Source organism: Pimephales promelas, chromosome 12, assembly GCF_988280905.1.
Source record: "Pimephales promelas chromosome 12, fPimPro1.hap1.1, whole genome shotgun sequence".
Classification (NCBI taxonomy): Eukaryota; Metazoa; Chordata; class Actinopteri; order Cypriniformes; family Leuciscidae; genus Pimephales; species Pimephales promelas.
Window position 1 is genome coordinate 15945731 of NC_142780.1, and position 22118 is coordinate 15967848.

The window sequence follows — 22118 nt, forward strand, 5'->3', positions numbered from 1 at the left end:
AGCTGAGATATCGAAACTCAAAAATTCGGCCCGAAAAAAAAAAACGACAGTGGTACCCCTTACGTTTTTTTTTTTTGGGTGAAAAATTAAGTTTCTCCAATCTTCCCAAAACTCTGGATTCTGATAGAGGGCCATGAGACTTAGACCTGAGTGCAAAAATGGAGGCTCTAGCCCCTTCCAGAGCTGAGATATCGAAACTCAAAAATTCGGCCCGAAAAAAAAACGACAGTGGTACCCCTTACGTTTTTTTTTTTTGGGCGAAAAATTAAGTTTCTCCAATCTTCCCAAAACTCTGGATTCTGATAGAGGGCCATGAGACTTACACCTGAGTGCAAAAATGGAGGCTCTAGCCCCTTCCGGAGCTGAGATATCGAAACTCAAAAATTCGGCCCGAAAAAAAAACGACAGTGGTACCCCTTACGTTTTTTTTTTTTGGGCGAAAAATTACGTTTCTCCAATCTTCCCAAAACTCTGGATTCTGATAGAGGGCCATGAGACTTAGACCTGAGTGCAAAAATGGAGGCTCTAGCCCCTTCCGGAGCTGAGATATCGAAACTCAAAAATTCGGCCCGAAAAAAAAAACGACAGTGGTACCCCTTACGTTTTTGTTTTTTTTTGGGTGAAAAATTAAGTTTCTCCAATCTTCCCAAAACTCTGGATTCTGATAGAGGGCCATGAGACTTAGACCTGAGTGCAAAAATGGAGGCTCTAGCCCCTTCCGGAGCTGAGATATCGAAACTCAAAAATTCGGCCCGAAAAAAAAACGACAGTGGTACCCCTTACGTTTTTTTTTTTGGGGTGAAAAATTAAGTTTCTCCAATCTTCCCAAAATTCTGGATTCTGATAGAGGGCCATGAGACTTAGACCTGAGTGCAAAAATGGAGGCTCTAGCCCCTTCCGGAGCTGAGATATCGAAACTCAAAAATTCGGCCCGAAAAAAAAACGACAGTGGTACCCCTTACGTTTTTTTTTTTTTGGGCGAAAAATTAAGTTTCTCCAATCTTCCCAAAACTCTGGATTCTGATAGAGGGCCATGAGACTTAGACCTGAGTGCAAAAATGGAGGCTCTAGCCCCTTCCGGAGCTGAGATATCGAAACTCAAAAATTCGGCCCGAAAAAAAAACGACAGTGGTACCCCTTACGTTTTTTTTTTTTGGGCGAAAAATTAAGTTTCTCCAATCTTCCCAAAACTCTGGATTCTGATAGAGGGCCATGAGACTTACACCTGAGTGCAAAAATGGAGGCTCTAGCCCCTTCCGGAGCTGAGATATCGAAACTCAAAAATTCGGCCCGAAAAAAAAACGACAGTGGTACCCCTTACGTTTTTTTTTTTTTTGGGTGAAAAATTAAGTTTCTCCAATCTTCCCAAAACTCTGGATTCTGATAGAGGGCCATGAGACTTAGACCTGAGTGCAAAAATGGAGGCTCTAGCCCCTTCCGGAGCTGAGATATCGAAACTCAAAAATTCGGCCCGAAAAAAAAACGACAGTGGTACCCCTTACGTTTTTTTTTTTTTTGGGGTGAAAAATTAAGTTTCTCCAATCTTCCCAAAATTCTGGATTCTGATAGAGGGCCATGAGACTTAGACCTGAGTGCAAAAATGGGGGCTCTAGCCCCTTCCGGAGCTGAGATATCGAAACTCAAAAATTCGTCCCGAAAAAAAAAACGACAGTGGTACCCCTTACGTTTTTTTTTTTTGGGCGAAAAATTAAGTTTCTCCAATCTTCCCAAAACTCTGGATTCTGATAGAGGGCCATGAGACTTAGACCTGAGTGCAAAAATGGAGGCTCTAGCCCCTTCCAGAGCTGAGATATCGAAACTCAAAAATTCGGCCCGAAAAAAAAAAAGACAGTGGTACCCCTTACGTTTTTTTTTTTTGGGCGAAAAATTAAGTTTCTCCAATCTTCCCAAAACTCTGCATTCTGATAGAGGGCCATGAGACTTACACTTGAGTGCAAAAATGGAGGCTCTAGCCCCTTCCGGAGTTGAGATATCGAAACTCAAAAATTCGGCCCGAAAAAAAAAAACGACAGTGGTACCCCTTACGTTTTTTTTTTTTTGGGCGAAAAATTAAGTTTCTCCAATCTTCCCAAAACTCTGGATTCTGATAGAGGGCCATGAGACTTAGACCTGAGTGCAAAAATGGAGGCTCTAGCCCTTTCCGGAGCTGAGATATCGAAACTCAAAAATTTGGCCCGAAAAAAAAAAACGACAGTGGTACCCCTAACGTTTTTTTTTTTTTGGGCGAAAAATTAAGTTTCTCCAATCTTCCCAAAACTCTGGATTCTGATAGAGGGCCATGAGACTTAGACCTGAGTGCAAAAATGGAGGCTCTAGCCCCTTCCAGAGCTGAGATATCGAAACTCAAAAATTCGGCCCGAAAAAAAAACGACAGTGGTACCCCTTACGGTTTTTTTTTTGGCGAAAAATTAAGTTTCTCCAATCTTACCAAAACTCTGGATTCTGATAGAGGGCCATGAGACTTACACCTGAGTGCAAAAATGGAGGCTCTAGCCCCTTCCAGATCTGAGATATCGAAACTCAAAAATTCGGCCCGAAAAATAAAACGACAGTGGTACCCCTTACGTTTTTTTTTTTTGGGCGAAAAATTAAGTTTCTCCAATCTTCCCAAAACTCTGGATTCTGATAGAGGGCCATGAGACTTACACCTGAGTGCAAAAATGGAGGCTCTAGCCCCTTCCAGAGCTGAGATATTGTAACTCAGAAATTTGGCCCGAAAAAAAAAAAATGACAGTGGTACCCCTTACGTTTTTTTTTTTTTTTTTGGGCGAAAAATTAAGTTTCTCCAATCTTCCCAAAACTCTGGATTCTGATAGAGGGCCATGAGACTTAGACCTGAGTGCAAAAATGGAGGCTCTAGCCCCTTCCGGAGCTGAGATATCGAAACTCAAAAATTCGGCCCGAAAAAAAAAACGACAGTGGTACCCCTTACGTTTTTTTTTTTTGGGCGAAAAATTAAGTTTCTCCAATCTTCCCAAAACTCTGGATTCTGATAGAGGGCCATGAGACTTACACCTGAGTGCAAAAATGGAGGCTCTAGCCCCTTCCAGAGCTGAGATATCGAAACTCAAAAATTCGGCCCGAAAAAAAAACGACAGTGGTACCCCTTACGTTTTTTTTTTGGGCGAAAAATTAAGTTTCTCCAATCTTCCCAAAACTCTGGATTCTGATAGAGGGCAATGAGACTTAGACCTGAGTGCAAAAATGGAGGCTCTAGCCCCTTCCAGATCTGAGATATCGAAACTCAAAAATTCGGCCCGAAAAAAAAAACGACAGTGGTACCCCTTACGTTTTTTTTTTTTGGGCGAAAAATTAAGTTTCTCCAATCTTCCCAAAACTCTGGATTCTGATAGAGGGCCATGAGACTTACACCTGAGTGCAAAAATGGAGGCTCTAGCCCCTTCCAGAGCTGAGATATTGTAAGTCAAAAATTTGGCCCGAAAAAAAAAAAATGACAGTGGTACCCCTTACGTTTTTTGTTTTTTTTGGGCGAAAAATTAAGTTTCTCCAATCTTCCCAAAACTCTGGATTCTGATAGAGGGCCATGAGACTTACACCTGAGTGCAAAAATGGAGGCTCTAGCCCCTTCCAGAGGTGAGATATCGAAACTCAAAAATTCGGCCCGAAAAAAAAACGACAGTGGTACCCCTTACGTTTTTTTTTTCGGGCGAAAAATTAAGTTTCTCCAATCTTCCCAAAACTCTGGATTCTGATAGAGGGCCATGAGACTTAGACCTGAGTGCAAAAATGGAGGCTCTAGCCCCTTCCAGAGCTGAGATATCGAAACTCAAAAATTCGGCCCGAAAAAAAAAACGACAGTGGTACCCCTTACGTTTTTTTTTTGGGCGAAAAATTAAGTTTCTCCAATCTTCCCAAAACTCTGGATTCTGATAGAGGGCCGTGAGACTTAGACCTGAGTGCAAAAATGGAGGCTCTAGCCCCTTTCAGAGCTGAGATATCAAAACTCAAAAATTCGGCCCGAAAAAAAAAACGACAGTGGTACCCCTTACGGTTTTTTTTTTGGGCGAAAAATTAAGTTTCTCCAATCTTCCCAAAACTCTGGATTCTGATAGAGGGCCATGAGACTTACACCTGAGTGCAAAAATGGAGGCTCTAGCCCCTTCCAGATCTGAGATATCGAAACTCAAAAATTCGGCCCGAAAAAAAAACGACAGTGGTACCCCTTATGTTTTTTTTTTTTGGGCGAAAAATTAAGTTTCTCCAATCTTCCCAAAACTCTGGATTCTGATAGAGGGCCATGAGACTTACACCTGAGTGCAAAAATGGAGGCTCTAGCCCCTTCCGGAGCTGAGATATCGAAACTCAAAAATTCGGCCCGAAAAAAAAACGACAGTGGTACCCCTTACGGTTTTTTTTTTTTGGGTGAAAAATTAAGTTTCTCCAATCTTCCCAAAACTCTGGATTCTGATAGAGGGCCATGAGACTTAGACCTGAGTGCAAAAATGGAGGCTCTAGCCCCTTCCGGAGCTGAGATATCGAAACTCAAAAATTCGGCCCGAAAAAAAAACGACAGTGGTACCCCTTACGGTTTTTTTTTTTTTGGGTGAAAAATTAAGTTTCTCCAATCTTCCCAAAACTCTGGATTCTGATAGAGGGCCATGAGACTTAGACCTGAGTGCAAAAATGGAGGCTCTAGCCCCTTCCGGAGCTGAGATATCGAAACTCAAAAATTCGGCCCGAAAAAAAAACGACAGTGGTACCCCTTACGTTTTTTTTTTTTGGGGGGTGAAAAATTAAGTTTCTCCAATCTTCCCAAAATTCTGGATTCTGATAGAGGGCCATGAGACTTACACCTGAGTGCAAAAATGGAGGCTCTAGCCCCTTCCAGAGCTGAGATATCGAAACTCAAAAATTCGTCCCGAAAAAAAAACGACAGTGGTACCCCTTACGTTTTTTTTTTTTGGGCGAAAAATTAAGTTTCTCCAATCTTCCCAAAACTCTGGATTCTGATAGAGGGCCATGAGACTTACACTTGAGTGCAAAAATGGAGGCTCTAGCCCCTTCCGGAGCTGAGATATCGAAACTCAAAAATTCGGCCCGAAAAAAAAACGACAGTGGTACCCCTTACGTTTTTTTTTTTTTGGGCGAAAAATTAAGTTTCTCCAATCTTTCCAAAACTCTGGATTCTGATAGAGGGCCATGAGACTTAGACCTGAGTGCAAAAATGGAGGCTCTAGCCCCTTCCAAAGCTGAGATATCGAAACTCAAAAATTCGGCCCGAAAAAAACAACAACAGTGGTACCCCTTACGTTTTTTTTTTTGGGCGAAAAATTAAGTTTCTCCAATCTTCCCAAAACTCTGGATTCTGATAGAGGGCCATGAGACTTAGACCTGAGTGCAAAAATGGAGGCTCTAGCCTCTTCCGGAGCTGAGATATCGAAACTCAAAAATTCGGCCCGAAAAAAAAAAACGACAGTGGTACCCCTTACGTTTTTTTTTTTTGGGTGAAAAATTAAGTTTCTCCAATCTTCCCAAAACTCTGGATTCTGATAGAGGGCCATGAGACTTAGACCTGAGTGCAAAAATGGAGGCTCTAGCCCCTTCCGGAGCTGAGATATCGAAACTCAAAAATTCGGCCCGAAAAAAAAAACGACAGTGGTACCCCTTACGTTTTTTTTTTTTTTTTTGGCGAAAAATTAAGTTTCTCCAATCTTCCCAAAACTCTGGATTCTGATAGAGGGCCATGAGACTTACACCTGAGTGCAAAAATGGAGGCTCTAGCCCCTTCCAGATCTGAGATATCGAAACTCAAAAATTCAGCCCGAAAAAAAAAACGACAGTGGTACCCCTTACTTTTTTTTTTTTGGGCGAAAAATTAAGTTTCTCCAATCTTCCCAAAACTCTGGATTCTGATAGAGGGCCATGAGACTTACACCTGAGTGCAAAAATGGAGGCTCTAGCCCCTTCCAGAGCTGAGATATCGAAACTCAAAAATTCGTCCCGAAAAAAAAAACGACAGTGGTACCCCTTAGGTTTTTTTTTTTTGGGCGAAAAATTAAGTTTCTCCAATCTTCCCAAAACTCTGGATTCTGATAGAGGGCCATGAGACTTAGACCTGAGTGCAAAAATGGAGGCTCTAGCCCCTTCCAGAGCTGAGATATCGAAACTCAAAAATTCGGCCCGAAAAAAAAAAAGACAGTGGTACCCCTTACGTTTTTTTTTTTTGGGCGAAAAATTAAGTTTCTCCAATCTTCCCAAAACTCTGCATTCTGATAGAGGGCCATGAGACTTACACTTGAGTGCAAAAATGGAGGCTCTAGCCCCTTCCGGAGTTGAGATATCGAAACTCAAAAATTCGGCCCGAAAAAAAAAACGACAGTGGTACCCCTTACGTTTTTTTTTTTTTTTTTGGGCGAAAAATTAAGTTTCTCCAATCTTCCCAAAACTCTGGATTCTGATAGAGGGCCATGAGACTTACACCTGAGTGCAAAAATGGAGGCTCTAGCCCCTTCCAGATCTGAGATATCGAAACTCAAAAATTCGGCCCGAAAAAAAAAACGACAGTGGTACCCCTTACTTTTTTTTTTTTGGGCGAAAAATTAAGTTTCTCCAATCTTCCCAAAACTCTGGATTCTGATAGAGGGCCATGAGACTTACACCTGAGTGCAAAAATGGAGGCTCTAGCCCCTTCCAGAGCTGAGATATCGAAACTCAAAAATTCGTCCCGAAAAAAAAAACGACAGTGGTACCCCTTACGTTTTTTTTTTTTGGGCGAAAAATTAAGTTTCTCCAATCTTCCCAAAACTCTGGATTCTGATAGAGGGCCATGAGACTTAGACCTGAGTGCAAAAATGGAGGCTCTAGCCCCTTCCAGAGCTGAGATATCGAAACTCAAAAATTCGGCCCGAAAAAAAAAAGACAGTGGTACCCCTTACGTTTTTTTTTTTTGGGCGAAAAATTAAGTTTCTCCAATCTTCCCAAAACTCTGCATTCTGATAGAGGGCCATGAGACTTACACTTGAGTGCAAAAATGGAGGCTCTAGCCCCTTCCGGAGTTGAGATATCGAAACTCAAAAATTCGGCCCGAAAAAAAAACGACAGTGGTACCCCTTACGTTTTTTTTTTTTGGGCGAAAAATTAAGTTTCTCCAATCTTCCCAAAACTCTGGATTCTGATAGAGGGCCATGAGACTTAGACCTGAGTGCAAAAATGGAGGCTCTAGCCCCTTCCAAAGCTGAGATATCGAAACTCAAAAATTCGGCCCGAAAAAAAAAAAACGACAGTGGTACCCCTTACGTTTTTTTTTTTTGGGCGAAAAATTAAGTTTCTCCAATCTTCCCAAAACTCTGGATTCTGATAGAGGGCCATGAGACTTAGACCTGAGTGCAAAAATGGAGGCTCTAGCCCCTTCCAGATCTGAGATATCGAAACTCAAAAATTCGGCCCGAAAAAAAAAAAACGACAGTGGTACCCCTTATGTTTTTTTTTTTTGGGTGAAAAATTAAGTTTCTCCAATCTTCCCAAAACTCTGGATTCTGATAGAGGGCCATGAGACTTACACCTGAGTGCAAAAATGGAGGCTCTAGCCCCTTCCAGATCTGAGATATCGAAACTCAAAAATTCGGCCCGAAAAAAAAACGACAGTGGTACCCCTTACGTTTTTTTTTTGGGCGAAAAATTAAGTTTCTCCAATCTTCCCAAAACTCTGGATTCTGATAGAGGGCAATGAGACTTAGACCTGAGTGCAAAAATGGAGGCTCTAGCCCCTTCCAGATCTGAGATATCGAAACTCAAAAATTCGGCCCGAAAAAAAAACGACAGTGGTACCCCTTACGTTTTTTTTTTTTGGGCGAAAAATTAAGTTTCTCCAATCTTCCCAAAACTCTGGATTCTGATAGAGGGCCATGAGACTTACACCTGAGTGCAAAAATGGAGGCTCTAGCCCCTTCCAGAGCTGAGATATTGTAACTCAAAAATTTGGCCCGAAAAAAAAAAAATGACAGTGGTACCCCTTACGTTTTTTGTTTTTTTTGGGCGAAAAATTAAGTTTCTCCAATCTTCCCAAAACTCTGGATTCTGATAGAGGGCCATGAGACTTACACCTGAGTGCAAAAATGGAGGCTCTAGCCCCTTCCAGAGTTGAGATATCGAAACTCAAAAATTCGGCCCGAAAAAAAAACGACAGTGGTACCCCTTATGTTTTTTTTTTTTGGGCGAAAAATTAAGTTTCTCCAATCTTCCCAAAACTCTGGATTCTGATAGAGGGCCATGAGACTTACACCTGAGTGCAAAAATGGAGGCTCTAGCCCCTTCCAGATCTGAGATATCGAAACTCAAAAATTCGGCCCGAAAAAAAAACGACAGTGGTACCCCTTATGTTTTTTTTTTTTTGGGCGAAAAATTAAGTTTCTCCAATCTTCCCAAAACTCTGGATTCTGATAGAGGGCCATGAGACTTACACCTGAGTGCAAAAATGGAGGCTCTAGCCCCTTCCGGAGCTGAGATATCGAAACTCAAAAATTCGGCCCGAAAAAAAAACGACAGTGGTACCCCTTACGTTTTTTTTTTTTGGGCGAAAAATTACGTTTCTCCAATCTTCCCAAAACTCTGGATTCTGATAGAGGGCCATGAGACTTAGACCTGAGTGCAAAAATGGAGGCTCTAGCCCCTTCCGGAGCTGAGATATCGAAACTCAAAAATTCGGCCCGAAAAAAAAAACGACAGTGGTACCCCTTACGGTTTTTTTTTTTTGGGTGAAAAATTAAGTTTCTCCAATCTTCCCAAAATTCTGGATTCTGATAGAGGGCCATGAGACTTACACCTGAGTGCAAAAATGGAGGCTCTAGCCCCTTCCAGAGCTGAGATATCGAAACTCAAAAATTCGGCCCGGAAAAAAAACGACAGTGGTACCCCTTACGTTTTTTTTTTTGGGCGAAAAATTAAGTTTCTCCAATCTTCCCAAAACTCTGGATTCTGATAGAGGGCCATGAGACTTACACCTGAGTGCAAAAATGGAGGCTCTAGCCCCTTCCGGAGCTGAGATATCGAAACTCAAAAATTCGGCCCGAAAAAAAAACGACAGTGGTACCCCTTACGTTTTATTTTTTTTGGGTGAAAAATTAAGTTTCTCCAATCTTCCCAAAACTCTGGATTCTGATAGAGGGCCATGAGACTTAGACCTGAGTGCAAAAATGGAGGCTCTAGCCCCTTCCAGAGCTGAGATATCGAAACTCAAAAATTCGGCCCGAAAAAAAAACGACAGTGGTACCCCTTACGTTTTTTTTTTTGGGCGAAAAATTAAGTTTCTCCAATCTTCCCAAAACTCTGGATTCTGATAGAGGGCCGTGAGACTTAGACCTGAGTGCAAAAATGGAGGCTCTAGCCCCTTTCAGAGCTGAGATATCAAAACTCAAAAATTCGGCCCGAAAAAAAAACGACAGTGGTACCCCTTACGGTTTTTTTTTGGGCAAAAAAAATTAAGTTTCTCCAATCTTCCCAAAACTCTGGATTCTGATAGAGGGCCATGAGACTTACACCTGAGTGCAAAAATGGAGGCTCTAGCCCCTTCCAGATCTGAGATATCGAAACTCAAAAATTCGGCCCGAAAAAAAAACGACAGTGGTACCCCTTATGTTTTTTTTTTTTGGGTGAAAAATTAAGTTTCTCCAATCTTCCCAAAACTCTGGATTCTGATAGAGGGCCATGAGACTTACACCTGAGTGCAAAAATGGAGGCTCTAGCCCCTTCCAGATCTGAGATATCGAAACTCAAAAATTCGGCCCGAAAAAAAAACGACAGTGGTACCCCTTATGTTTTTTTTTTTTTGGGCGAAAAATTAAGTTTCTCCAATCTTCCCAAAACTCTGGATTCTGATAGAGGGCCATGAGACTTACACCTGAGTGCAAAAATGGAGGCTCTAGCCCCTTCCGGAGCTGAGATATCGAAACTCAAAAATTCGGCCCGAAAAAAAAACGACAGTGGTACCCCTTACGTTTTTTTTTTGGGCGAAAAATTAAGTTTCTCCAATCTTCCCAAAACTCTGGATTCTGATAGAGGGCCGTGAGACTTAGACCTGAGTGCAAAAATGGAGGCTCTAGCCCCTTTCAGAGCTGAGATATCAAAACTCAAAAATTCGGCCCGAAAAAAAAACGACAGTGGTACCCCTTACGGTTTTTTTTTGGGCAAAAAAAATTAAGTTTCTCCAATCTTCCCAAAACTCTGGATTCTGATAGAGGGCCATGAGACTTACACCTGAGTGCAAAAATGGAGGCTCTAGCCCCTTCCAGATCTGAGATATCGAAACTCAAAAATTCGGCCCGAAAAAAAAACGACAGTGGTACCCCTTATGTTTTTTTTTTTTGGGTGAAAAATTAAGTTTCTCCAATCTTCCCAAAACTCTGGATTCTGATAGAGGGCCATGAGACTTACACCTGAGTGCAAAAATGGAGGCTCTAGCCCCTTCCAGATCTGAGATATCGAAACTCAAAAATTCGGCCCGAAAAAAAAACGACAGTGGTACCCCTTATGTTTTTTTTTTTTGGGCGAAAAATTAAGTTTCTCCAATCTTCCCAAAACTCTGGATTCTGATAGAGGGCCATGAGACTTACACCTGAGTGCAAAAATGGAGGCTCTAGCCCCTTCCGGAGCTGAGATATCGAAACTCAAAAATTCGGCCCGAAAAAAAAACGACAGTGGTACCCCTTACGTTTTTTTTTTTTGGCGAAAAATTACGTTTCTCCAATCTTCCCAAAACTCTGGATTCTGATAGAGGGCCATGAGACTTAGACCTGAGTGCAAAAATGGAGGCTCTAGCCCCTTCCGGAGCTGAGATATCGAAACTCAAAAATTCGGCCCGAAAAAAAAAACGACAGTGGTACCCCTTACGGTTTTTTTTTTTTTGGGTGAAAAATTAAGTTTCTCCAATCTTCCCAAAACTCTGGATTCTGATAGAGGGCCATGAGACTTAGACCTGAGTGCAAAAATGGAGGCTCTAGCACCTTCCGGAGCTGAGATATCGAAACTCAAAAATTCGGCCCGAAAAAAAAACGACAGTGGTACCCCTTACGTTTTTTTTTTGGGGGGGTGAAAAATTAAGTTTCCCCAATCTTCCCAAAATTCTGGATTCTGATAGAGGGCCATGAGACTTACACCTGAGTGCAAAAATGGAGGCTCTAGCCCCTTCCAGAGCTGAGATATCGAAACTCAAAAATTCGTCCCGAAAAAAAAACGACAGTGGTACCCGTTACGTTTTTTTTTTTTGGGCGAAAAATTAAGTTTCTCCAATCTTCCCAAAACTCTGGATTCTGATAGAGGGCCATGAGACTTACACTTGAGTGCAAAAATGGAGGCTCTAGCCCCTTCCGGAGCTGAGATATCGAAACTCAAAAATTCGGCCCGAAAAAAAAACGACAGTGGTACCCCTTACGTTTTTTTTTTTTGGGCGAAAAATTAAGTTTCTCCAATCTTTCCAAAACTCTGGATTCTGATAGAGGGCCATGAGACTTAGACCTGAGTGCAAAAATGGAGGCTCTAGCCCCTTCCAAAGCTGAGATATCGAAACTCAAAAATTCGGCCCGAAAAAAACAACAACAGTGGTACCCCTTACGTTTTTTTTTTATTGGGCAAAAAATTAAGTTTCTCCAATCTTCCCAAAACTCTGGATTCTGATAGAGGGCCATGAGACTTAGACCTGAGTGCAAAAATGGAGGCTCTAGCCTCTTCCGGAGCTGAGATATCGAAACTCAAAAATTCGGCCCGAAAAAAAAAACGACAGTGGTACCCCTTACGTTTTTTTTTTTTGGGTGAAAAATTAAGTTTCTCAAATCTTCCCAAAACTCTGGATTCTGATAGAGGGCCATGAGACTTAGACCTGAGTGCAAAAATGGAGGCTCTAGCCCCTTCCGGAGCTGAGATATCGAAACTCAAAAATTCGGCCCGAAAAAAAAAAACGACAGTGGTACCCCTTACGTTTTTTTTTTTTTTTTTGGGCGAAAAATTAAGTTTCTCCAATCTTCCCAAAACTCTGGATTCTGATAGAGGGCCATGAGACTTACACCTGAGTGCAAAAATGGAGGCTCTAGCCCCTTCCAGATCTGAGATATCGAAACTCAAAAATTCGGCCCGAAAAAAAAAACGACAGTGGTACCCCTTACTTTTTTTTTTTTGGGCGAAAAATTAAGTTTCTCCAATCTTCCCAAAACTCTGGATTCTGATAGAGGGCCATGAGACTTAGACCTGAGTGCAAAAATGGAGGCTCTAGCCCCTTCCAGAGCTGAGATATCGAAACTCAAAAATTCGGCCCGAAAAAAAAAAAGACAGTGGTACCCCTTACGTTTTTTTTTTTTTGGGCGAAAAATTAAGTTTCTCCAATCTTCCCAAAACTCTGCATTCTGATAGAGGGCCATGAGACTTACACTTGAGTGCAAAAATGGAGGCTCTAGCCCCTTCCGGAGTTGAGATATCGAAACTCAAAAATTCGGCCCGAAAAAAAAACGACAGTGGTACCCCTTACGTTTTTTTTTTTTGGGCGAAAAATTAAGTTTCTCCAATCTTCCCAAAACTCTGGATTCTGATAGAGGGCCATGAGACTTAGACCTGAGTGCAAAAATGGAGGCTCTAGCCCCTTCCAAAGCTGAGATATCGAAACTCAAAAATTCGGCCCGAAAAAAAAAAAAAACGACAGTGGTACCCCTTACGTTTTTTTTTTTTGGGCGAAAAATTAAGTTTCTCCAATCTTCCCAAAACTCTGGATTCTGATAGAGGGCCATGAGACTTAGACCTGAGTGCAAAAATGGAGGCTCTAGCCCCTTCCGGAGCTGAGATATCGAAACTCAAAAATTCGGCCCGAAAAAAAAAAAACGACAGTGGTACCCCTTACGTTTTTTTTTTTTTTGGGCGAAAAATTAAGTTTCTCTAATCTTCCCAAAACTCTGGATTCTGATAGAGGGCCATGAGACTTAGACCTGAGTGCAAAAATGGAGGCTCTAGCCCCTTCCAGAGCTGAGATATCGAAACTCAAAAATTCGGCCCGAAAAAAAAAAAGACAGTGGTACCCCTTACGTTTTTTTTTTTTGGGCGAAAAATTAAGTTTCTCCAATCTTCCCAAAACTCTGCATTCTGATAGAGGGCCATGAGACTTAGACCTGAGTGCAAAAATGGAGGCTCTAGCCCCTTCCAGAGCTGAGATATCGAAACTCAAAAATTCGGCCCGAAAAAAAAAAAGACAGTGGTACCCCTTACGTTTTTTTTTTTTGGGCGAAAAATTAAGTTTCTCCAATCTTCCCAAAACTCTGCATTCTGATAGAGGGCCATGAGACTTACACTTGAGTGCAAAAATGGAGGCTCTAGCCCCTTCCGGAGTTGAGATATCGAAACTCAAAAATTCGGCCCGAAAAAAAAACGACAGTGGTACCCCTTACTTTTTTTTTATTTGGGCGAAAAATTAAGTTTCTCCAATCTTCCCAAAACTCTGGATTCTGATAGAGGGCCATGAGACTTAGACCTGAGTGCAAAAATGGAGGCTCTAGCCCCTTCCAAAGCTGAGATATCGAAACTCAAAAATTCGGCCCGAAAAAAAAAAAACGACAGTGGTACCCCTTACGTTTTTTTTTTTTGGGCGAAAAATTAAGTTTCTCCAATCTTCCCAAAACTCTGGATTCTGATAGAGGGCCATGAGACTTAGACCTGAGTGCAAAAATGGAGGCTCTAGCCCCTTCCGGAGCTGAGATATCGAAACTCAAAAATTCGGCCCGAAAAAAAAAAAACGACAGTGGTACCCCTTACGTTTTTTTTTTTTTTGGGCGAAAAATTAAGTTTCTCCAATCTTCCCAAAACTCTGGATTCTGATAGAGGGCCATGAGACTTATACCTGAGTGCAAAAATGGAGGCTCTAGCCCCTTCCAGAGCTGAGATATCGAAACTCAAAAATTCGGCCCGAAAAAAAAACGACAGTGGTACCACTTACGTTTTTTTTTTGGGCGAAAAATTAAGTTTCTCCAATCTTCCCAAAACTCTGGATTCTGATAGAGGGCAATGAGACTTAGACCTGAGTGCAAAAATGGAGGCTCTAGCCCCTTCCGGAGCTGAGATATCGAAACTCAAAAATTCGGCCCGAAAAAAAAACGACAGTGGTACCCCTTACGTTTTTTTTTTTTGGGGTGAAAAATTAAGTTTCTCCAATCTTCCCAAAACTCTGGATTCTGATAGAGGGCCATGAGACTTACACCTGAGTGCAAAAATGGAGGCTCTAGCCCCTTCCAGAGCTGAGATTTAGAAACTCAAAAATTCGGCCCGAAAAAAAAACGACAGTGGTACCCCTTACGTTTTTTTTTTTGGGGCGAAAAATTAAGTTTTTCCAATCTTCCCAAAACTCTGGATTCTGATAGAGGGCCATGAGACTTAGACCTGAGTGCAAAAATGGAGGCTCTAGCCCCTTCCAGAGCTGAGATATCGAAACTCAAAAATTCGGCCCGAAAAAAAAACGACAGTGGTACCCCTTACGGTTTTTTTTTTGGGCGAAAAATTAAGTTTCTCCAATCTTACCAAAACTCTGGATTCTGATAGAGGGCCATGAGACTTACACCTAAGTGCAAAAATGGAGGCTCTAGCCCCTTCCAGATCTGAGATATCGAAACTCAAAAATTCGGCCCGAAAAAAAAAAAACGACAGTGGTACCCCTTACGTTTTTTTTTTGGGCGAAAAATTAAGTTTCTCCAATCTTCCCAAAACTCTGGATTCTGATAGAGGGCAATGAGACTTAGACCTGAGTGCAAAAATGGAGGCTCTAGCCCCTTCCGGAGCTGAGATATCGAAACTCAAAAATTCGGCCCGAAAAAAAAACGACAGTGGTACCCCTTACGTTTTTTTTTTTTGGGGTGAAAAATTAAGTTTCTCCAATCTTCCCAAAACTCTGGATTCTGATAGAGGGCCATGAGACTTACACCTGAGTGCAAAAATGGAGGCTCTAGCCCCTTCCAGAGCTGAGATTTAGAAACTCAAAAATTCGGCCCGAAAAAAAAACGACAGTGGTACCCCTTACGTTTTTTTTTTTTGGGGCGAAAAATTAAGTTTTTCCAATCTTCCCAAAACTCTGGATTCTGATAGAGGGCCATGAGACTTAGACCTGAGTGCAAAAATGGAGGCTCTAGCCCCTTCCAGAGCTGAGATATCGAAACTCAAAAATTCGGCCCGAAAAAAAAACGACAGTGGTACCCCTTACGGTTTTTTTTTTTGGGCGAAAAATTAAGTTTCTCCAATCTTACCAAAACTCTGGATTCTGATAGAGGGCCATGAGACTTACACCTGAGTGTAAAAATGGAGGCTCTAGCCCCTTCCAGATCTGAGATATCGAAACTCAAAAATTCGGCCCGAAAAAAAAAAAACGACAGTGGTACCCCTTACGTTTTTTTTTTTTGGGCGAAAAATTAAGTTTCTCCAATCTTCCCAAAACTCTGGATTCTGATAGAGGGCCATGAGACTTACACCTGAGTGCAAAAATGGAGGCTCTAGCCCCTTCCAGAGCTGAGATATTGTAACTCAAAAATTTGGCCCGAAAAAAAAAAAATGACAGTGGTACCCCTTACGTTTTTTTTTTTTTTGGGCGAAAAATTAAGTTTCTCCAATCTTCCCAAAACTCTGGATTCTGATAGAGGGCCATGAGACTTACACCTGAGTGCAAAAATGGAGGCTCTAGCCCCTTCCGGAGCTGAGATATCGAAACTCAAAAATTCGGCCCGAAAAAAAAACGACAGTGGTACCCCTTACGTTTTTTTTTTTGGGCGAAAAATTAAGTTTCTCCAATCTTCCCAAAACTCTGGATTCTGATAGAGGGCCATGAGACTTACACCTGAGTGCAAAAATGGAGGCTCTAGCCCCTTCCGGAGCTGAGATATCGAAACTCAAAAATTCGGCCCGAAAAAAAAAACGACAGTGGTACCCCTTACGTTTTATTTTTTTTGGGTGAAAAATTAAGTTTCTCCAATCTTCCCAAAACTCTGGATTCTGATAGAGGGCCATGAGACTTAGACCTGAGTGCAAAAATGGAGGCTCTAGCCCCTTCCAGAGCTGAGATATCGAAACTCAAAAATTCGGCCCGAAAAAAAAACGACAGTGGTACCCCTTACGTTTTTTTTTTGGGCGAAAAATTAAGTTTCTCCAATCTTCCCAAAACTCTGGATTCTGATAGAGGGCCGTGAGACTTAGACCTGAGTGCAAAAATGGAGGCTCTAGCCCCTTTCAGAGCTGAGATATCAAAACTCAAAAATTCGGCCCGAAAAAAAAACGACAGTGGTACCCCTTACGGTTTTTTTTGGGCAAAAAAAATTAAGTTTCTCCAATCTTCCCAAAACTCTGGATTCTGATAGAGGGCCATGAGACTTACACCTGAGTGCAAAAATGGAGGCTCTAGCGCCTTCCAGATCTGAGATATCGAAACTCAAAAATTCGGCCCGAAAAAAAAACGACAGTGGTACCCCTTATGTTTTTTTTTTTTGGGCGAAAAATTAAGTTTCTCCAATCTTCCCAAAACTCTGGATTCTGATAGAGGGCCATGAGACTTACACCTGAGTGCAAAAATGGAGGCTCTAGCCCCTTCCAGATCTGAGATATCGAAACTCAAAAATTCGGCCCGAAAAAAAAACGACAGTGGTACCCCTTATGTTTTTTTTTTTTGGGCGAAAAATTAAGTTTCTCCAATCTTCCCAAAACTCTGGATTCTGATAGAGGGCCATGAGACTTACACCTGAGTGCAAAAATGGAGGCTCTAGCCCCTTCCGGAGCTGAGATATCGAAACTCAAAAATTCGGCCCGAAAAAAAAAACGACAGTGGTACCCCTTACGTTTTTTTTTTTTGGGCGAAAAATTACGTTTCTCCAATCTTCCCAAAACTCTGGATTCTGATAGAGGGCCATGAGACTTAGACCTGAGTGCAAAAATGGAGGCTCTAGCCCCTTCCGGAGCTGAGATATCGAAACTCAAAAATTCTGCCCGAAAAAAAAAACGACAGTGGTACCCCTTACGGTTTTTTTTTTTTGGGTGAAAAATTAAGTTTCTCCAATCTTCCCAAAACTCTGGATTCTGATAGAGGGCCATGAGACTTAGACCTGAGTGCAAAAATGGAGGCTCTAGCCCCTTCCGGAGCTGAGATATCGAAACTCAAAAATTCGCCCCGAAAAAAAAACGACAGTGGTACCCCTTACGTTTTTTTTTTGGGGGGGTGAAAAATTAAGTTTCTCCAATCTTCCCAAAATTCTGGATTCTGATAGAGGGCCATGAGACTTACACCTGAGTGCAAAAATGGAGGCTCTAGCCCCTTCCAGAGCTGAGATATCGAAACTCAAAAATTCGGCCCGAAAAAAAAACGACAGTGGTACCCCTTACGTTTTTTTTTTTGGGCGAAAAATTAAGTTTCTCCAATCTTCCCAAAACTCTGGATTCTGATAGAGGGCCATGAGACTTACACCTGAGTGCAAAAATGGAGGCTCTAGCCCCTTCCGGAGCTGAGATATCGAAACTCAAAAATTCGGCCCGAAAAAAAAAACGACAGTGGTACCCCTTACGTTTTATTTTTTTTGGGTGAAAAATTAAGTTTCTCCAATCTTCCCAAAACTCTGGATTCTGATAGAGGGCCATGAGACTTAGACCTGAGTGCAAAAATGGAGGCTCTAGCCCCTTCCAGAGCTGAGATATCGAAACTCAAAAATTCGGCCCGAAAAAAAAACGACAGTGGTACCCCTTACGGTTTTTTTTTGGGCAAAAAAAATTAAGTTTCTCCAATCTTCCCAAAACTCTGGATTCTGATAGAGGGCCATGAGACTTACACCTGAGTGCAAAAATGGAGGCTCTAGCCCCTTCCAGATCTGAGATATCGAAACTCAAAAATTCGGCCCGAAAAAAAAACGACAGTGGTACCCCTTATGTTTTTTTTTTTTGGGCGAAAAATTAAGTTTCTCCAATCTTCCCAAAACTCTGGATTCTGATAGAGGGCCATGAGACTTACACCTGAGTGCAAAAATGGAGGCTCTAGCCCCTTCCAGATCTGAGATATCGAAACTCAAAAATTCGGCCCGAAAAAAAAACGACAGTGGTACCCCTTATGTTTTTTTTTTTTTGGGCGAAAAATTAAGTTTCTCCAATCTTCCCAAAACTCTGGATTCTGATAGAGGGCCATGAGACTTACACCTGAGTGCAAAAATGGAGGCTCTAGCCCCTTCCGGAGCTGAGATATCGAAACTCAAAAATTCGGCCCGAAAAAAAAACGACAGTGGTACCCCTTACGTTTTTTTTTTTTGGGCGAAAAATTACGTTTCTCCAATCTTCCCAAAACTCTGGATTCTGATAGAGGGCCATGAGACTTAGACCTGAGTGCAAAAATGGAGGCTCTAGCCCCTTCCGGAGCTGAGATATCGAAACTCAAAAATTCGGCCCGAAAAAAAAAACGACAGTGGTACCCCTTACGGTTTTTTTTTTTTGGGTGAAAAATTAAGTTTCTCCAATCTTCCCAAAACTCTGGATTCTGATAGAGGGCCATGAGACTTAGACCTGAGTGCAAAAATGGAGGCTCTAGCACCTTCCGGAGCTGAGATATCGAAACTCAAAAATTCGGCCCGAAAAAAAAAAGACAGTGGTACCCCTTACGTTTTTTTTTTGGGGGGGTGAAAAATTAAGTTTCTCCAATCTTCCCAAAATTCTGGATTCTGATAGAGGGCCATGAGACTTACACCTGAGTGCAAAAATGGAGGCTCTAGCCCCTTCCAGAGCTGAGATATCGAAACTCAAAAATTCGTCCCGAAAAAAAAACGACAGTGGTACCCCTTACGTTTTTTTTTTTTTGGGCGAAAAATTAAGTTTCTCCAATCTTCCCAAAACTCTGGATTCTGATAGAGGGCCATGAGACTTACACTTGAGTGCAAAAATGGAGGCTCTAGCCCCTTCCGGAGCTGAGATATCGAAACTCAAAAATTCGGCCCGAAAAAAAAACGACAGTGGTACCCCTTACGTTTTTTTTTTTTGGGCGAAAAATTAAGTTTCTCCAATCTTTCCAAAACTCTGGATTCTGATAGAGGGCCATGAGACTTAGACCTGAGTGCAAAAATGGAGGCTCTAGCCCCTTCCAAAGCTGAGATATCGAAACTCAAAAATTCGGCCCGAAAAAAACAACAACAGTGGTACCCCTTACGTTTTTTTTTTATTGGGCAAAAAATTAAGTTTCTCCAATCTTCCCAAAACTCTGGATTCTGATAGAGGGCCATGAGACTTAGACCTGAGTGCAAAAATGGAGGCTCTAGCCTCTTCCGGAGCTGAGATATCGAAACTCAAAAATTCGGCCCGAAAAAAAAAACGACAGTGGTACCCCTTACGTTTTTTTTTTTTGGGTGAAAAATTAAGTTTCTCAAATCTTCCCAAAACTCTGGATTCTGATAGAGGGCCATGAGACTTAGACCTGAGTGCAAAAATGGAGGCTCTAGCCCCTTCCGGAGCTGAGATATCGAAACTCAAAAATTCGGCCCGAAAAAAAAAAACGACAGTGGTACCCCTTACGTTTTTTTTTTTTTTTTTTGGGCGAAAAATTAAGTTTCTCCAATCTTCCCAAAACTCTGGATTCTGATAGAGGGCCATGAGACTTACACCTGAGTGCAAAAATGGAGGCTCTAGCCCCTTCCAGATCTGAGATATCGAAACTCAAAAATTCGGCCCGAAAAAAAAAACGACAGTGGTACCCCTTACTTTTTTTTTTTTGGGCGAAAAATTAAGTTTCTCCAATCTTCCCAAAACTCTGGATTCTGATAGAGGGCCATGAGACTTAGACCTGAGTGCAAAAATGGAGGCTCTAGCCCCTTCCAGAGCTGAGATATCGAAACTCAAAAATTCGGCCCGAAAAAAAAAAAGACAGTGGTACCCCTTACGTTTTTTTTTTTTTGGGCGAAAAATTAAGTTTCTCCAATCTTCCCAAAACTCTGCATTCTGATAGAGGGCCATGAGACTTACACTTGAGTGCAAAAATGGAGGCTCTAGCCCCTTCCGGAGTTGAGATATCGAAACTCAAAAATTCGGCCCGAAAAAAAAACGACAGTGGTACCCCTTACGTTTTTTTTTTTTGGGCGAAAAATTAAGTTTCTCCAATCTTCCCAAAACTCTGGATTCTGATAGAGGGCCATGAGACTTACACCTGAGTGCAAAAATGGAGGCTCTAGCCCCTTCCAGAGCTGAGATATCGAAACTCAAAAATTCGGCCCGGAAAAAAAACGACAGTGGTACCCCTTACGTTTTTTTTTTGGGGCGAAAAATTAAGTTTCTCCAATCTTCCCAAAACTCTGGATTCTGATAGAGGGCCATGAGACTTACACCTGAGTGCAAAAATGGAGGCTCTAGCCCCTTCCGGAGCTGAGATATCGAAACTCAAAAATTCGGCCCGAAAAAAAAACGACAGTGGTACCCCTTACGTTTTATTTTTTTTGGGTGAAAAATTAAGTTTCTCCAATCTTCCCAAAACTCTGGATTCTGATAGAGGGCCATGAGACTTAGACCTGAGTGCAAAAATGGAGGCTCTAGCCCCTTCCAGAGCTGAGATATCGAAACTCAAAAATTCGGCCCGAAAAAAAAACGACAGTGGTACCCCTTACGTTTTTTTTTTGGGCGAAAAATTAAGTTTCTCCAATCTTCCCAAAACTCTGGATTCTGATAGAGGGCCGTGAGACTTAGACCTGAGTGCAAAAATGGAGGCTCTAGCCCCTTTCAGAGCTGAGATATCAAAACTCAAAAATTCGGCCCGAAAAAAAAACGACAGTGGTACCCCTTACGGTTTTTTTTTGGGCAAAAAAAATTAAGTTTCTCCAATCTTCCCAAAACTCTGGATTCTGATAGAGGGCCATGAGACTTACACCTGAGTGCAAAAATGGAGGCTCTAGCCCCTTCCAGATCTGAGATATCGAAACTCAAAAATTCGGCCCGAAAAAAAAACGACAGTGGTACCCCTTATGTTTTTTTTTTTTGGGTGAAAAATTAAGTTTCTCCAATCTTCCCAAAACTCTGGATTCTGATAGAGGGCCATGAGACTTACACCTGAGTGCAAAAATGGAGGCTCTAGCCCCTTCCAGATCTGAGATATCGAAACTCAAAAATTCGGCCCGAAAAAAAAACGACAGTGGTACCCCTTATGTTTTTTTTTTTTGGGCGAAAAATTAAGTTTCTCCAATCTTCCCAAAACTCTGGATTCTGATAGAGGGCCATGAGACTTACACCTGAGTGCAAAAATGGAGGCTCTAGCCCCTTCCGGAGCTGAGATATCGAAACTCAAAAATTCGGCCCGAAAAAAAAACGACAGTGGTACCCCTTACGTTTTTTTTTTGGGCGAAAAATTAAGTTTCTCCAATCTTCCCAAAACTCTGGATTCTGATAGAGGGCCGTGAGACTTAGACCTGAGTGCAAAAATGGAGGCTCTAGCCCCTTTCAGAGCTGAGATATCAAAACTCAAAAATTCGGCCCGAAAAAAAAACGACAGTGGTACCCCTTACGGTTTTTTTTTGGGCAAAAAAAATTAAGTTTCTCCAATCTTCCCAAAACTCTGGATTCTGATAGAGGGCCATGAGACTTACACCTGAGTGCAAAAATGGAGGCTCTAGCCCCTTCCAGATCTGAGATATCGAAACTCAAAAATTCGGCCCGAAAAAAAAACGACAGTGGTACCCCTTATGTTTTTTTTTTTTGGGTGAAAAATTAAGTTTCTCCAATCTTCCCAAAACTCTGGATTCTGATAGAGGGCCATGAGACTTACACCTGAGTGCAAAAATGGAGGCTCTAGCCCCTTCCAGATCTGAGATATCGAAACTCAAAAATTCGGCCCGAAAAAAAAACGACAGTGGTACCCCTTATGTTTTTTTTTTTTGGGCGAAAAATTAAGTTTCTCCAATCTTCCCAAAACTCTGGATTCTGATAGAGGGCCATGAGACTTACACCTGAGTGCAAAAATGGAGGCTCTAGCCCCTTCCGGAGCTGAGATATCGAAACTCAAAAATTCGGCCCGAAAAAAAAACGACAGTGGTACCCCTTACGTTTTTTTTTTTTGGCGAAAAATTACGTTTCTCCAATCTTCCCAAAACTCTGGATTCTGATAGAGGGCCATGAAACTTAGACCTGAGTGC